Consider the following 7,601-nt stretch of genomic DNA (forward strand, 5'->3'; position numbering starts at 1 on the left):
ACTTTGCATTAGAGCACCTGCCTGCCCCTTGTGAGCTCTGTCCATCCGCTCTGGGGTGTGAAAACCCTCCTTAAGGGCAAGCATCAGCTTGCTGTGGATTTCTTAACAACATTATGGCCTCTGTACAGGCCACGTTCATGAAGAGCGTGACTTGAGGCCCAATTTTTCCCTGCCTGTCTCGTTAATTATTCTTTTATTTGGGATGTAGCCTTCATCCATTTTGTTTGCTTCGATGTGAAGCTGCAAGACGGTGGGTAAATGGGTGTGTATAGGAAAGTCTTCAGGAAAAAATTAAGCTGTTTCTTCCCCCAAAATAACAACTGCATCTCTTCCTGAGATCTAGGAATTCCTACTAGCTGGTTGCAGTGCAGGTCAGGGCTTCTCGAGGACTGCGCAACCTCCAAAACTGGAATCAGTGGCCTTTTTGGTACATTCTCAGCATAAACAACCATTCCCTCGTTCTTTTATACGTTTCCTGGATGTTAAATAAATCACAAACAAATCTATGGGTAACACCAGAACTCGAGGATTGCTCTGCATGCAGAGTTATACTGCAAAGGCTGCGGAGCTGCAGAAGTAGCAAGCATGGGGAGAGATTCGGGCCCTAAATGTGAAGAGAGGAGGTCATTAAACCTCTCCCTTTGCCCCGAGACAGGATCCACTAAATGTACATCTTTGCCGATGGGGCTTACCCAACCTGCTCTTAAATCTCTTAGCAACAGAAACTCCGCTCTCTCCTCAAGTGATCTTTTCCAGGACTTCCCTTACAGCTAGAAGTTCATGCTAATGAATAATCTTGCTGCTATTTGAATACGTGGCTTCAAAACCAATATAATTTGGGGTTTTTGTGGTGGTGGTGCTTTCTACTACAAGATTGGCCCCTTGTCTCCTCCACCCACTTCTGCTCTTCACAGAACCGTCTCTGTTCCTTTCTCCTTTCCCATTTTTTTGATAATTCTTGTTGCTATGGACTGTCATTGTGTCTCATCTCTCTTGTAAAACCCTTCACCATGAAGGTGGAAATTAGCATCGTGGATATAAAAGAAACCAGACACACTGATGGCAGGTATTTTATTAGCAGCATTTGTTATGTCTCACCTTGTGGTGGACAAATTACTGTCTGGAGCTGCCCTTGCAGGATTGCTATCCTGTGTTCACAAAAAGATGGTGATTATAAGAAGGCAGCAACCCCAAAATATCTGGGGAGCACTGAAGGCTTTATCCTGGTATGTTATGGTGCAAGATGCCCCAGGCTCCCCTCATGCAGGGGAATGTGACTGCAGCCACTGCGGTCCCTAAAGATGTGTGCACCCAGTGCTGGAGTAAAACCTGCTGCAGAAACTCCTGCTTTCTCTGACCAGCCTGCCCAGAGAAAATGCTACCTTTCAGGCAGCGACAAGGTGTTGAACAGCCAGGCTGAAAGATGCTATCAGCAGAAGCGTGCCTCTCTCTTAGCCTACCTGAAGGGCTAACACCTGTGTTTTCGCTTTGCAGGAGCTCACAAGAACTGGAATGATGCCAGGTGAATGATCTTAAAAGCAAGGCATCCATGGCTCACACTGCTTCACTTCTCATTCAAAGGAAAAAAAAAACCAAAAACCAGACAATTGAACCAAAGGGCATCAACCTCTTTCTTTTAATTCTAAATAAAATCTTCCCCAGCTGTTCTCCTGCAAGGAAATGGCAATGCAGTGTGACACACGTTTGGGTGCAAAAGTGATGCCAGTCACTCACAGAGGGCAGATTACAACTGACTTTGATCAGCATGAGGTTCTCCCTTGCCTGCCAACACGATGTGACACCTTCTTGTGCACAGGCACAGCCTCTGTCAGATCGGTTGGGGATGACGACCATCAGGGTTAAAGCAGTTCAGCGCCACAGGGAGAAGATGTTTCTTCTTTTCACAGCCTGTGTGGCTGACCTGTCAGCAGAGTGAACTTCAGTCTCCCTCCTTGGTGACCCTGTGGCTACCGTGGCACATTTGGGCACAGCTGGAACTTGTATCTAGGATTGACAGGTTACTCATTAGTGCTGGCTGCTATGGTATGAGGGACATGGGACCATGTAAAGTCAAGAGTCCACTTCCTTATTAACCTGTCTCTTAACAGTGGGCAGTGGCAAAAGCTTGTAGAAAAAAATATAATAATACAGCCTGGCGTGCAGTCATCTCACAGTACTACATGCCTCTGTCCTCTGGTGATCGAATCACGTCTTCTCACGTTCTCCAGTTTGTGTGGGTCCTCCCAGCCAACCTCCCAGCACTACTCTCAAATCAGTCTATGATCCCATGCAGTGATATCCCCAGAAACACATCTTCTATGTAAATTTTTAGGAGAAATTAAATGAATCAGGCTGTACCACTTCTTCCTTGTGCGGAGACTCTGTAACTTCCCCTGACATCTGAGCTGGGGTTTTTTTTTTCCTCCCAAAGATAACACGTTCTACTCCTCAGTATGTTTGTGCTATCTGCACAGCCTGACAGTTATGACACCATGCTTCGAAACTGGAGATAGGCTCTAATCAGCACACACACTTACAGCCCCAGCTGACAGCTGTTCAGCAAGCTCCTGTGCAGCTTCCAGCATATCACAAGACAGAGTCTGCGGGCTGATTTGGTGCAGGAGATGGGCATAGCTATTCCAGGAAGAGAAGTCACCTTATCAACATACATCTTGTCTCCTACATAGGAGGCCATGTAGAGAATAACGTTAGTGGAGCTGCGTGTCCACAGCAAGGATCCCACTCTTAGACTCTGGGGTAAAGCTAACACTCGGACGGTGTTAGATTCTACATGTGAAAACTAAAATAGTCTTAGAAAGTGAATTCGCTTGATATCAGGTATGTTGAGCTGGGATAGGATGGCGGTCTCCATTGGAGTGATTTTTTTTTTGCTATTTTGGAACACGACTGGTAAATTTCTATACAGGACAAGAGTGCAAGACTGAATGCTTCATGGGTTATTAACCTAGGTTCAACATTTTTTGGATCTCAACCACAGGAATGCGTCCGGTGAGTTGACAAGCTTTCTGAGGAAAACGCCATCCTACGTCTTCCCTTCCCATGTCCTCCAAAGGTATTTGTGCTGAGGTTTTGGAGTTGTGCTTCTTGCTTACAAATTCTGCCTCTTGGCAGAATTTGCTTAGGGACAGGGTTTAGTGGTGGGGTGGCAGGGTTATGCTAACGGTTGGACTTGATGATCTTAAAGGTCTTTTCCAACCTAAACGATTCTATGATTCTCTTCATTTTCCTTTCTGGGGGAATGATCTTCATTTGAAGCACCTGTGTAGGTATTTTGCATCAACAACAGAGAAAGCAACTTCTACAAATCCTCTTCTTACCTCCAAATGCATGGCTGTGAAGTGGGCTCTGGGGGGTCAGATGCCTCCCAAGTCGGTCCCGCAGATACTCACCTGTGTGCAAGGTCTCTGGACCATCTCCCTTGTCTCAGGTTACAGTTTGCATCATGCAATGCTGATCTCCTTTGCACTTTCGCACCAGTTTCTTCATTCCGCGTGACTGGGAGGTGCACAGGTAGCTGGAGCAAAGGGCTACCTTGGGGGTAAAATGGGGCCCCAGAAGCCCCCCCTGTGAGTGCCCACTGGCCTGGGATTGCACAAAGGAGGTGCAGGTGTTACCTGAGACGCCAGGATCCCTGCTGGTGCCTCTCCGACTGGTAGCCATTGGAAAGCTGTGGGGTGAACCCTCCAGGAGAGGCCCCCTTCGAGAAGTGACTGCACACAGCAGCCAGCTCCTACAGTCATTTGGGACCCCTGTACACTGCGTTCTGCCTGTTTTATCCAACGCTCTCCTTCGGTCAGTCTCTCTGTAGCTTCTCTGCATTCCTTTGTCCACCTCAGTGCTGAGTCTCCTCCTGTTCTGTTTCTCAGCCCATCACACGCTGTTTGTTGCCCACCTCTGTTGTACTTCTCCTGCCCAGCCCACCTCTGCCTGGTTTACTTAGAGCCTGAACTGTCTGTTCTTGTTTGCAGACAGCCCACTGAAGGGCAATCCCATCTGCTGGGGCTGATAGGCAGACACTCCCCAAATCGATGTGATAACACTGTACGGGCGCAGCGAGGATGTTTTTGGGGGCCTTACTGCAGAAGCCCAGTAGTATGACATGGTTCGATTCAATCTAGGCACTCTGGATTTCCTAGACAACTGGTAAAGCTGTACGTAGCAGGAAGTTTCTAACGAGCAACCAGGAGGGATTAGAGAGCCTGGAGCAGTTTGTGCAAAGTCTTTGGACTTAAATCTGATCCTGGGTCACACTTTCTAAAGCTCTTAGCAGCATTCTGTGTGCTTGATTTTTGCACCCTTGGAAGCAGGGCTGAGTATGGGAATCCCCCTCCTAAATCAAGGTTCTCCTGCCATTTCTGGCTGAGGGAGTAGGTGACTTCTGACAGTGTAAGGTGCTGCCAGTGGGGGAAGCCAGCGTGTTGTTCCCCTTCCCAGGGGAATATTGTGACTATGTGGATCGGTAGGATGTCCTCTGAAGGACAAAGCGGACAAGTTGCTGGCAAACAGGGTACTGTGTCTGACGGATCATTGATTTGATGGACCACGGCAAGTCCTAAAGCAGTCAGCAATGCCTGCTTTCAGACGGAAGTTGGCTGAATCTTCCTTTCCCTGAGCCGATCCTGACAAGTCTTCTCGCTTCCAGCAGCAGCTTGTACAAAGAGCTTCCACAGTTCCAGATCCTTCTCCTCCTTTCTTCTGCTGAGCTGTACTGCCAGCAAATGTTACTTTTTTTTTCCCCCCCTTATTCCAAACACTTCTATCTTTCACAACCATAAGCAACATTAACTCCTCAAGCAATCTTGAAGAACAAAGGCTTTGAGATAAGATTAGCTTGCCACACAGGTATTTGTAAGACTTTTCCCTTCCCTCCTGCTTATGAATTTCACCCCTTGGCAGGCAGGTTGGGGATTGTTATGTAACAGCTTAGCTCCGTGTAATTAGAGGGCACAAAATTATATACAAAGCAGGCATATTATCCCGTGTGGATACTACAAGCTTACCTGACTTTGAAAAGCACGTGGGTTGAGTGTGTGGAGGAGAAACACATTCATGATGGGTGACTGTAAATAGACTGAGTGTGAAGATACCGCGTCTGGTGCAGACAGACCTTCAGCTGTAGATCACCAAGGTCCGTGGGAGTATTGTGGGGAAAGAGACAAAAAACCCCAACCTGGACTAGGATGATCTTGGCTCGATTTGCTGCGATCGCTTTTATGTTCTTCGTTCAGTTCGCCGAGCGATGAGCAATACCTGCCTAACCACAGCAAGGGGCAGATGACGGCCTCGCAGAGCTTTGCAAACCAACCACTCTCTATAAAAACATTGTTTTTCAAGGCCACTCATTATAACCGTAACGCTGAAGCATAAGGAGGCTAAATGCAGTAATTACGTTTGTTAAGTACGGGTCCTTTCTCTTGGCTGGGCCCACCTGATTGTATGTTATTCATACAATGGAGTGGTTTTATCAGTTTCTGGTTTAAAATGATTAGTGCTTGAGTCGTGTTTACCCTCACTCTCACCAGTCCTGACTTTCTGTGTTTGAAGGTGCTCCTGAAGGCAAACCAACCTCCCCCTTTAATTTCAATTTTAAACATATCTTTTGGAGACGCTACCTATCTTTTCTGATGTCTGCTGTAGTTCACAGTGTTTTGCAGATTACAGTCTTTCCATCTTGCCTAATTTCTGCTCATAAACAGGTCTTAAACTGTTCAGTGGGGAAGAGGGGAGATAAAGCACATTCCAGCTTTTGCTTTTTCATCTTCATTCATGTAGAAAGGCAAATGTCTAATGCTTTATTTATTCCTGAAGTCTTGCCATCAGTGTTCTGCCATTAATTACCACAGAAGATAGTTACCATGGTTTTAGAGGACTTTCCCCTTCTATCTTCTTTCATGATGGAGCTCCTAATTTATTTTTTTTTTGAATACTCAAAAGCCTTTCTGGCATTTTAACTCTGATAAATGAACCTTCTCTTGAACCTCTGTCTGAATTCCTTCTTGGAGTTAGAAGAATGTTGCACCTGTATGCTGACCACCGAACAGTCTTATTCCCAAGTAAACAAACCCTGCAGAACTCACCATTTTGCCATGCTTTTTTCAACAGCTGTTTAATCAAAAGGTTTTCTTTGACAACATACGCTGGTTGCTGGTCCTTCTTCTCACCCAGAGGGATCGATCATCAACAGCAGCGCTCATCCTGCTCAAGGTCACCCAATCCCCCGGAGTTTCTTCACTGAATTAGTTCCTTAACCGTACCTTGACTTTTCACAGCCAGACAGGCTTTGCGACGTTCTTACCTTGCAGCCCAACATGGAGGATGGTTTGCATGGTTGCATGGTTTGCCAGATGGCCTCTTGACCACCTGGGCACACTGCTGGCTCATAGTCAGCCGTCTGTCAACCAACACCTCTGGGTCCTTCTCTGCTGGGCACTTTCCAGCCACTCTTCCCCACGCCTGTAGCGTTGCATGGGGTTGTGACCCAGTGCAGGACCTGGCCCTTGGCCTTGTTGAACCTCATACAATTGGCCTTGGCCCATGGATCCAGCCTGTCCAGGTCCCTCTGCAGATTCACACTCCTGCCCAGCTTGGTGTCATCTACAACCTTACTGAGGGTGCGCTCAATCTTTGATAAAGATGTGAAACAGAATTTGGCCCAAAACTGAGCGCTGGGTGACAGTGCTTGTGACCAGCCGCCAGCTGGATTTAACTCCATTGACCACAACTCTCTGGGCTCGGCCATCCAGTCAATTTTTTACCCAGTGAAGAGTACACCTGTCCCGGCCATGAGACGCCAGCTTCTCCAGGAGAAGCTCTGGGGGACAGTGTCCAAGGCCTTGCTGAAGTCCAGGTAGACACCATCCACAGCCTTTCCCTGTTCCACCAGGCGGGTCACCTGGTCATAGAAGGAGATCAGATTGGTCAGGCAGGATCTGCCTTTCATGAACCCATGCTGGCTGGGCCTGATCCCCTGATCGCCCTGCCTGTGCCTGGCGAGCACACTCAGGAGGAACTGCCTTCCCCATAATCTTCCCTGGTACTGAGGTCAGGCTGACCGGTCTGTAGTTCCCTGGGTCCTCCTTCACAGAATCACGGAATCGCAAGGGTTGGAAGGGACCTCAGGACATCACCCAGTCCAACCCCCCCTGCTCAAGCAGGCTCACCCAGAGCAGGGGGCACAGGACAGCGTCCAGGCGGGGGTTGAAGATCTCCAGAGAAGGAGACTCCACAGCCCCCCTGGGCAGCCTGGGCCAGGGCTCGGGCACCCTCACAGTCAACAAGTTCTTCCTCCCCCTTCCGGCCCTTCCTGTAGATGGGCGCCACGCCGACAAGCCTCCAGTCACCTGGGACCTCCCCTGTTATATTTTTGGGGGGCCCCGCGTGTTTGTGCTTCCCCAGCCTCCCCCTGCTGCCGCTGAGGCCGGGGAACCTCTGCCCGCAGCGCCCTGCAGGGCCCAGACCTGTGGGCCCCCTCCCCGGAAGCAATGTGCCTCCCAGGGCATGACATCACGCCTGCGTGGCGTCGCTCTGACGTCACATCACTCTCCCCAGTCTCCTCCCCAACAGGCGGTGACGGCCGTGGC

General features: G+C 48.8%; 1 protein-coding gene across 2 annotated transcripts in view; it reads left to right on the forward strand.

Annotated features, from left to right (window-relative positions):
* Nucleotides 1-2,020: 2,020 nt before the first annotated feature.
* The window catches only part of LOC104127256 (L-threonine 3-dehydrogenase, mitochondrial), a 17,294-nt gene continuing 11,713 nt past the window's right edge, over nt 2,021-7,601 (forward strand). Inside the window, exon 1 of one of the 2 annotated variants that reach the window (XM_035895465.1) lies at nt 2,021-2,838. The gene's annotated coding sequence lies outside the window, so the exon portion shown is untranslated. The other variant, XM_035895463.1, reaches the window with a different exon arrangement.

The sequence above is a fragment of the Egretta garzetta genome, unplaced genomic scaffold (genome assembly GCF_000687185.1).
Source record: "Egretta garzetta isolate BGI_Z169 unplaced genomic scaffold, ASM68718v1 scaffold325, whole genome shotgun sequence".
Taxonomy (NCBI): Eukaryota; Metazoa; Chordata; class Aves; order Pelecaniformes; family Ardeidae; genus Egretta; species Egretta garzetta.